The 9,967-nt window shown below is 45.5% G+C and overlaps 1 long non-coding RNA gene across 2 annotated transcripts; it reads left to right on the plus strand.

Moving 5' to 3' along the window:
• Window positions 1–53: 53 nt before the first annotated feature.
• LOC125611245 lies at window positions 54–8,145 on the plus strand. Of its 2 annotated transcripts, XR_007341402.1 has the most exons (4): window positions 54–1,159; window positions 2,211–2,273; window positions 5,744–5,832; window positions 6,302–8,145. It is a non-coding gene; the product is annotated as an uncharacterized LOC125611245 (long non-coding RNA). The 2 variants fall into 2 exon arrangements; XR_007341401.1 differs by lacking the exons at window positions 5,744–5,832; window positions 6,302–8,145 and adding an exon at window positions 2,619–2,808 and having other exon boundaries at window positions 71–1,159.
• Window positions 8,146–9,967: the final 1,822 nt, after the last annotated feature.

Consider the following 9,967-nt stretch of genomic DNA (forward strand, 5'->3'; position numbering starts at 1 on the left):
TTTTTTTTTTTTTTGATGTTACTGAGTTGTCTGATGGCTGGCTGCCCCTAGGGAGCTTCAGGATGGGGGTTGTCCCTGGGAAGACCAAGTCAGGGTCAGAGTCATCAGGACCTTCATCTCAGCTACCCAGGGAAGGGAGAGGGGCGTAGATGATGATTTAGCTAATCATTATGGAATGTAAGCTTATGTAATGAAGCCTCCATAACAAACCAGACGGGACAGGGTTCACAGAGCAGGTGGTAGCTGAGCCCAGGGTTCCTGCAGGACGGCATGCCCAGAGGGCGGCAGCTTGGCACCCCGCCCCACAAGCCTTGCCCCCAGCATCTCTTCTTCTGGTGTTTGCTGGTATCCTTTGCAGAATCTCCTCTCTCATAAACTGTAACATTTAGCAAAACTCTTCTCCAAGGTCTGTGAGCCACTCTAGCAAACCCAGGGCACCCGAGGAGGGAGCTGTGGGAAGGAAGCTCCACTGACGGCCACATGGTCAGAAGCCCAGGGACAGCAACCTGGGGCATGCCATTGGCATCAGAAGCAGAGGGACAGTCTTGGGGACTGAGCCCCCAACCTATGGGATCTGACACTGTCTCCAGAATTACAGGAGTTAGAGGTCACCCAGCAGGTGTCTGCCCAAAGCTGCTTGCTTGCCGGCATGTGGGGCGGGAGATGGGATGGGTATTCTGAAAAAATAGGGGATGCACAAAGAAACAGGAAGGTGGACCCCTCTGGCAGTGGGTTCTCCCCACTCCCGGGGCTCATTGCTCTGTTCTGTGTTAGCTGATGGAGGACAGACCTCTGCGGCCACCCGTGACAGACAGCATAGACTACTGAACTAGTATAGAACAGTCACCAAACAACTCTATAGCAAAAGCAACAAGCCCCTGGGAGTGGCGGGAACCTGATGGCCAGAGTTGTTACATCATCATCATCACCATCATCATCATTATTAAAAATGTCCACTTTAAAAATATTAGGAGATATGAAAAAAAAAGTAGGGATCATACACAGGAAAATTCAACAGATATAAACTGTCTCTGAGGAAGCCCAGATGTTGGATTTACTCGACTTGAAGCCAGTTACTCTAATAAGGCCAAAGAACCAAAGAACCAAACCCAAGAAGCTCAACATCACCCAGCATCACGGAAACGCAGCTCAAAACCAGGTGAGAAGCACCTCGGGCGGTGAAGACAGTCACTCAAAAAATAAGCAGCAGCAAAAGAAAGTAAGAAACCTGGGGTCCAGGGTGTAGGGAAATGGGGGTCCTGCACCCCGGGGTGGGCCTGTGGGAGGGGCAGCTGCCTGGAGACAGTGTGGCTGTTCCTCAGCCAACTAGCCCAGCCGCCTCCACCCAGGAGCCTACTTCAGGACATATTCAAGAGAACTTCGAGCAGGATCCCAAAGGGCCATTCGGGTACCCATGGTCCTTCATGGTAACCAAGAGGTGGGAGCGACCCAGTCACCCGTTGACAGATGAGTAGATGAGAGTGGCCAACACAGACAGGACAGAGGGAAGGAGCCCTGTCCCGTGCCACCCCGTGGCCATACCGGGAGGCCATTAGGCTAAGTGAGATGCCCACCTGCCAAAAGACAAGTGAGTAAGACCCCACTTACATGAAGTATCTAAAGTACTCAAATTAATAGAAACAGAAAGTCCAACGGGGCCACGGGGAAGAAGTGGGGAGTTGTTCAGTAGGGTTCAGAGCTGCAAGACAAAAAGTTTCCGGGTCTGTAGCACACTTTATTGAACCACACACTTAAAAACAGTTGAATTTGTTGCTTTGTATTTTTACTACAACTTAATCGTGGTGTGTGTGTGTGTGTGTGTTGAAAGGGGTTTAACCCAGGCAGACTCTACCATCTGAACTACCTCTGACTCTACCTCTTCCCAGCCCTGTTTTTTATTTTATTTTGAGGGCTTAAGATGCTGGAGCTGGCTTTGAACTTGTGATCCTCCTGCTTCAGTCTCCTGAGTTGCTGGAATTACAGGCGTGTGCCTCCGCACCAGGTCCATTTAAAGCTTTGAATAAAACAAAGGTGGGCTGGGGATGTGGCTCAAGCGGTAGCCCGCTCGCCTGGCATGCGCGGGACGCTGGGTTTGATCCTCAGCACCATATAAAAATAAAAATAAAGACGTTGTGCCCACTGAAAACTAAAATATAAATATTGAAAAATTCTCTCTCTCTCTCTCTCTCTCTCTCTCTTTAAAAAAAAAGAAGAAACAAAGGTAATGAAGTATTGGTGCTATCACAGCAGGGATGGATCTGGAAAACACCACGGTAAGCAAAGGAGGAAGGTACAGAAGACCTCAGGGCCTGACACAGGCGATCCACAGAGGCTGCTGTGGGTCAGCGGTTGTCAGGGGCTGGGTTGGGGGGTGAGGAGTAACCACAGGCAGTGTTTCAGTGTGGGTAGGGGGTTAAAATTCTGAAATTAGAGAGTGGTCCTGGTTACACAAAATATACAAAACCTCACCAAATTGTACACTTCAAGAGGGCTTTTTAAAAAGCACATCGCTTAACAACAGGAACAACAGGGGACCAGGGTGCATTGCTATAAAAAGAATAAGACTGGCTGCTCCCTGGTCCCTGGCTTCCTGTCCCACTGTGTGATCTCCCCCTCAGGATGCCATCTGCCATGCTGGGACACAGCCAAAGTGGCCCTCAACAGAGACCACGTAGATGGGGGCCACCCAATCTTGGACTTTCACCCTCCCAAACTGTAAGCTAAATAAACCTCTTTGGGAGGTTAGAGTTGTAACTCAGTGGCAGAGCACTTGCCTAGCATTCACAAGCTCCTGGACTCCATCCCCAGCACCACAAAAGAATAAAAATAAAAGTTTTTTCTTTATAAAGTATCCAGCCTCAGGTATTGTGTTATACAAATGGAAAAACAAACTAGTATAGTGTATGACCTCATTTATGATTTTTAAAAAAGCTATGTGTTTATGTGCCATGTACAATACAAATGCATGAAAATGTATATCTGGAAAGATAAATATCAAATAATAATTTTTAAAATATCTTTTTAAAATTAGTTGTTGATGGACTTATTTATTTACATGTGGTGCTAAGAATCAAACCCTGTGCCTTGCACATGCTAGGCAAGCACTCTACCACTTGAGCCACAACTCCAACCCTAATAATAGTTTTCGTTAGGGAGAGAGAAAGAATTTAGGAAGATTTATTATAGACTTTCACTTCCCACAAATAAATGGAATTTTTTTATTATTCTTTTAATAATAAATTTCCTTTCAAGACAATTAGCATAATTATATTTAGTTGAATAAGAAAAAGCGTTTTCTTTTTCTTGAGTTCCTTTATTTGAAAATTTGTTCTTTTTAGATATACATGACAGTAGAGTGGATTTTGACATACTATACATACCTGGAGTACAACCCATTCCAATGAGGATCCCATTCTTGTGGTTGTACATGAAGCGGAGTTTCACTGGTCATGTATTCATGTGTGAACATAGGAAAGTTATGTCCAATTCATTCTACTGTCTTTCCTTTTTCTGTCCACTCCTCCCAACAAAGTTTTAAAAGTTGAAGGGAAAAAGCAAGCAGATAATTAATAATTTTATGGAGATGTCCAGTAATTGACATATGAGGCGTAGGGGACAACTTATAAGGCAGCGTGCATATTCTACACCTGCAAGTGGCACAACAGGCTTAGCATCCTACATGCTTTGTCCCCACCCTGTTCTGAGGTTAGGACCATAATTAGTTTCCCATTTTACACTTGAAGAAATGCAAAAAGATAAGTTGTCCAGGTCTCATGGCTAGAAATATAAATCCAAGCATATTTGATCCCAGGGTCCAGATCAGAGAAGACTAGAATGCAGTTGGGAAACAGCATGAGAAAGAGAAGAACTCACTAAGGAATAAGAGTTTAGGGCCAGAGCAGTGTATCCCTTCCTAGGACACTGTATGAACTTAGGTGCAGACACCAGTAAAGCCGGCCCACGAAGGACAGGTGTAACCTAGTGTAGAGAAGACAAGCGACTCCTAGAGAGACCAGACGTCCTCTGGCAGGAGAGGCTGAACTGATTGCCAAGGAGATGGTTTCAGGCAAGACAGAACCAACCATCTGCAAGATGCTAGAGCTTTGTGAGCAAGAATCTCCAGATCAGAACCTCTCCTGAGTGCTACGGTTGGCATCCTTCCGGCTTCTGTTGGTCACAAAGCTCGGTTCACCTAGCATTCATGTGCCACGCCCAGGAGGCGCTGCGTCTTTGAGAGGACCCAGCAAGACAGATGAGATGAGAGATGAGAACCCAGAAAAGGCAAGTGTCGCAGCCGTTTTCTGCAGGTGCTTATGGGAATGAAAAGAGGACGCCTGTCCCCTCCTGTGCACCAGGGAAGTCCTCTTGGCAAAGGTGATGAGCTTGAAGAATTGCTGGGAAGTCGCCAGCTGGAGGGAGTGGAGGAGCAGGGCTGGGGGTGCTGGGGCAGCAGGGACTGCTCAGCCACGAGTGCGCCCCTCGAGGGCACAGCCCATGCTCTTTCCCCCAGGTTACCCCAGCACCCGGCACCGTGGCTGGCACTCGGTAGGGGCCAGGGCTGCAGCGAAGACTGCGGTAGGACCTGGGAGGAGGGGATGGACCTGAGGCCGGGGTGTGTGAGCTGACGGCGCGCACCTCACGAGAACCCTGGCAATGGACGAATCAGATGGAAAGTGAAATTCCACATCCTTGAGGTTTTGCCCTTTGGGGAGCCGTGGTTTGGAAGTGGTTGAGTGCGTCTCCCGAAGATTCCCGGGCTGGAAGCTCAATCTGCTGCGTGGCAACTGGAGGCGGTGCAGCCGTGGAGGGGCGGAGCCAGGTGGATAGTGCGGAGGGACCGAGCCAAGTGGACAGGGGCGCTGAGCCATAAAACAAAGTCCACCACGTCCAAGAAAGGGGCTAGGATGTGGCTCAGTGTTAGAGACCGGGCTTCTGTGATCATCCGGGCTCTAAAGTTGAATATATATTGCCAATAGGTAGGGACCTATTAACAAAGACCAGTTCTTGCTTGTCTCCTGCCAGCTGGGAACTTTTAGTGACCCCCCAGAAACTGAGGCTCAGAGAGGGAAGAATACTTTTCCCGAGGACTCACAGGTGTGCAAGGAAACCTGACAGCTAGGAGGACCTGCACCTGGGCTCCGTGCCTCGCCCTTAGGAGGAATGAACAAAAATGTGGATTGGGTGTTTTAACAAAGAAAGAACAGTCTGGGGCTGTTGGGGCGGGGGAGGTTGAGGGCTTTGAATCTCTGCTCCCCCAGAAGGCTCAGCAGGCATCCACCTGCCAATGTTCACCCACACACAAAGTTATGTCTTGAGTCCTCATGAGAAAATATTGAATTGTGTCCACTGTGCTGGGCTTAACCAACCAGGGAACCAACTATGTGATACATTTTAGAAACATCAGAACTTGAGCAAGTGACTGAGTCTTGGCTTTGCTCATGAGCTGTGACCTTGAGCAAGATGCTTAGCAACTCTGGGCTTGGTTTCCTTCTCTGGAAGGTGTTGGCTATTGATGGAACCAATCATCTCTAAAATTCTTTGAGGGGCTGGGGATGTGGCTCAAGCGATAGCGCGCTCGCCTGGCATGCGTGCGGCCTGGGTTCATCCTCAGCACCACATACAAACAAAGATGTTGTGTCCGCCGAGAACTAAAAGATAAATATTAAAAAATTCTCTCTCTCTCTCTCTCTCTCTCTCTCTCTCTCAAAAAAAAAAAAATTAAAATTCTTTGAATTCCCTCAAGTGTGGCCCCGCAGTCATCTCTAGGATGATCTTGGCTGTGGGACCTGGATTCCGTTCTGGATCGAGGGCGCCACCTGGTGACTCCAGTTTGTAAGTGAGTTTTTTTTTTTTTTTCTTTTCCCACTTTGGGCTCAACCAATCAGGTTTATTTATCATTCCACTTTAGAGCTGCGATGATTGGCTTTTGTTTTTAACTTCTTGAAATGTCTTTTAAAATGTTGCGACCACATGCATTTTTTCCAGGAGGAGGGCACATAGTTTTTAACCACGAAGTTCTTAATAGTCCCATCTTTAAACCAAGTTTAAGAAGCACCACGTTAAGCCAGGCATGGTGGTGCACGCCTGTAGTCCCAGCTATTTGGGAGGTTGAGATGGGAGCTTCTCTTGAATTCACAAATTCGAGATAGGCCTGGGCAATGTAGAGAGACCCAGTCTCAAAAATGACAAACGAAACACCACTACTTTAGGCACGCGTTAGACCCACGGTCTGCAAGCTGCGATACTGTTCAGAAAGCGGTTTCATCTCTCTGAGCCTTGGTTTTCTCATCTGTACATGCAGACAAGAACAGCGCCTACTTCCGAGGTTTGCTGAAAAGATGGAAGAGCTCATCCACTGTGTCTGGCAAGAGCAAACGGTGTCGGTGTCTCCACAATAAAATATCAAGAATGGAGTGATTTTTTTTAAAAAAAATATATTTTTTAAGTTGTGGATGGACTTTATTTTATTATTTATATATGGTGCTGGAAATCAAATCCAGTGCTTCACACATGCTAGGCAAGCGCTCTACCATTGAGCCACAGCCCTGGCCCCAAGAACAGAGTGATTTTTAATGATAAAAAGTTTCTGGGAGGCCTGGGAAGTGTGAGAACATGGTGGCAGCTTCTGGCTAGGATTGTCATACTGGGTCATCGCATGGTGAGACAGATCACTGCGTGAGTGTTGGGAGAAAAGGCACCAGGGAGACACTCTTTTTCTAACCACTGCTCCGGATAACTGACTCCCTCCAGAAGGACATTAATCTATTCACAAGGCTGGGACCCTCCTGACCTAAATGGCATCCATTATACCCCACCTCCTAACACTGCCAAGTCAGGAATCAATGTTCCAACCAATGGACTTCAGGGGACATTTCAAACTATAGTGTATGTTATAAGGGACTTTCTTAATTTTTTTTATTTTTTTGCTACTGAGGATTGAACCCTGGGGGTGCTCCACCACTGAGTCTGCATCCCTTTTGATTTTTATTTTGAGACAGGATCTCACTAAATAGCTCAAGCTGGCCTCAAACTTGCAACCCTCCTTCCTCAGCCTCCTGAGGCGCTGGATTTATAGGTATATATCACCTTTCAGAACTCAAAATATTCCAGGAAGTCAACAATTGCTTGAAAAATCCAGGATGCAATTAGTTCCATTCCTCACCAGTGCGTCTCTACTAGTTTAGAAGACATGGTGGTTCATGCCTGCAATCCTAGGGATTTGGGAGGCCAAGAAAGGAGGGTTGCAAGTTTGAGGCCAGCCACAGTAACTTAGTGAGACCCTCAGCAACTTAGCAAGAACTTGTCTCAAACTGAAAAGGGCTGGGAATGTAGCTGAGTGGTAAAGTGTCCCTGGGTTCAATCCCTAGTACAAAAATAAATAAACAAACAAACAAACAACAAACCAAGTTCTCCTGGATTGAGAATGTAATATTCTCAGAGTTGAATTAAGTTCAATACTCTTGTCTTTGAGAAACAGGATGGAACTTTTGCAAGGAACAGGGTAGAAACAGAACAGAAACAAACGATGACAGGGTTTTGAGACCCTATGCTATTGGGAATTCCTACCTGCACCCCCAAAGAGTGCTGAGAGCCACAGCTGAGTCGGAATGGCCCCTGGCATTTTTTCCAACACTTTCATAACTGTGGAGAAGATGGAATCTTAAAATACAATTGGAGTTTTATTCATCTGACAAGTGCATTGGTGATCTTAAGTTCTTACTGTCTCTTGCCCTTTGAGCTCTAAGGATTCCTATTACTAAATATGAAGAATATGGAACATTCACATGGCATCTGCAAAGCATGAGGGAGAAAAAACATTTCTTTCTTATAGGCTTTATACTTATATTTTGGAAACATTGATGTTCTACTCAAATTTCAGACTCTTATTACATTTTAAGGCAACTAGGTTAAGTAGAAGTCTTGGCAAAATGCCAGGGGCCATTCCGACTCAGCTGTGGCTCTCAGCAAAAGAGGTTTGACTGAAGTCAGAAAAAAAGGAAACTATGGCATAATATACTACTTTTTCTAATTCCAGCCAGATACCTTGGCATACAGAGTATGCCTTGACTGATGTAAGTAGAGCCACATTCATTTTTTTTTTTATAGTGGGGATTGAACCCAGGGCCTTGTGCACATGAGGCAAGCACACTACCAACTGAGCTGTTGAGAGCCACAGCCGAAGGGGCCCCAGCAAACTTCCAGCTGCCAGCTGATGATTGGCTCATAGCAGCCCCAGCAACATCTAGCTGATTGGCTCCTCTGCGGTGATGCTCATTGGGCTGTTTCCCTGCCCTTTCAGACCACGGAGCTGCTCATTGGGGGACTTTTTTGGCTCCGCCCACGTGACCCAGCCAATCGGCCTCAAGAGCAGGAGGATTGTGGGAGGTGGAGAGAAGCTTGTGGAAAGCCGGTGGTGGCAGTTGAGGCTCTGAGGGTTTTTCCTGAGAGGCTGTTTTGTTTGGCGTGTGTGGTTCTAAAAATAAAGTTAGTTTCTTTTGACAAGTGGCTCCTGATTGTGCCCAGCCAGACTGCGGCACTGAGCTATATCCCCAGCCCCCAGAGCCACACTTCTAAAAATGCTACTCTGTTCCTAGTAGGTCACCAAGGGAAGCAAGAATGATTTTTTTTTTAATTATCAGAAGGCAGATGTGGAATGATAGATAGGGTATGAGGAAAAAGAAGAGAAACAGGACAGAGGTGCCTTGAGTCTGAATCACAGTGACTTAAGTGTTCATCAACTGTCTGTCAATTGATAAATGTGTAAACCAAGTGTGATATGCCCATACAATGGAATATAATTCAGCCATTAAAAAGAGATGAAGTACTAATCATGCTACAAATGGATGAACTTTGAAAACATTATACTAAGTGCAAGAAGCCAGACACAACATATATTGTTTGATAACAGTGATTTTTAAAATTTTAAAATTTATCATAGAACTGGAGACTGAAGCCAGGACCTCAATGAATACTAGGCAAGTTCTCTACCACTGAGCTCATCTCCAGTCCTGTGTGATACCATTTTTATGAAAAGTTCAGAACAGACAAATCTATAGACAGTAGATTACTAATTGTCAGGGGCTGGAGGGGGCATGGGGAAATTGGGGATGATATCTAAAGGGGAAGGGGTTTCTTTGAAGGGGAAGGTGATGAAAATTTAAAATTGATGGTGATTATGTTTACACAACTCTGTAACTATCCTGAAGGCCATTGGATTATACACTTTAAATGAATGAATTTTGTGATATGTGAATTATATCTCAATAAAGCTAAAATCAACAAATCCCTTTTATTTAACTTCACACATCTGGGTATCACAATAGAAGAATCCTCTTTTGTTACGTAAACACAAGTGTTTCCAGGAAGGGTGGCACATTCCTAGAATCCCAGCAGCTCCAGAAGCTGAGGCAGGAGGATCACAAGTTCAAAGCCAGCCTCAGCAACTTAGTGAGGCCCTAAACAACTCAGTGAGACCCTGTCTCTTAATAAAATATAAAAAAGGGCTCAGTGGTTAAGTGCCCTGGGTTCAATCCCTAGTACCCAAACCAAAACCAAAAAACCAAACAAACAAAAAGCCCAAGTATTGAAGGCTGTATCATATCCCAACCTATGCACATTAGAAAACCAGTAAAAACCAGAGCCTCCAAAAGTTGATGAGACTTCTTCCCTGGGTAAGAGAACTGGGGGCCAGGGGAGGTGGGCAGAAGGCTTACTTTCAAGAAATGATTTTGCTGCTAACCGCTTGGATTTTCTTTTTTGTTTCATTCAATTTTTTTTTTTGGTTATTTACAAACATCAAGGAAATATCTGTTCTCTGTCATACATGTATATCACACACACACACACTTTTTCCCCCTTGTTGCTCTTTCCTTTTCCCATGTTCTTCAGCATTTCAAAATTCTTAATTGTGATCAAATATGCATAACATAAAATTTGTTCAAGCCATTCTAGGTGTACAGTGCTGCGA

Source organism: Marmota marmota, unplaced genomic scaffold (assembly GCF_001458135.2).
Source record: "Marmota marmota marmota unplaced genomic scaffold, marMar, whole genome shotgun sequence".
Taxonomy (NCBI): domain Eukaryota; kingdom Metazoa; phylum Chordata; class Mammalia; order Rodentia; family Sciuridae; genus Marmota; species Marmota marmota.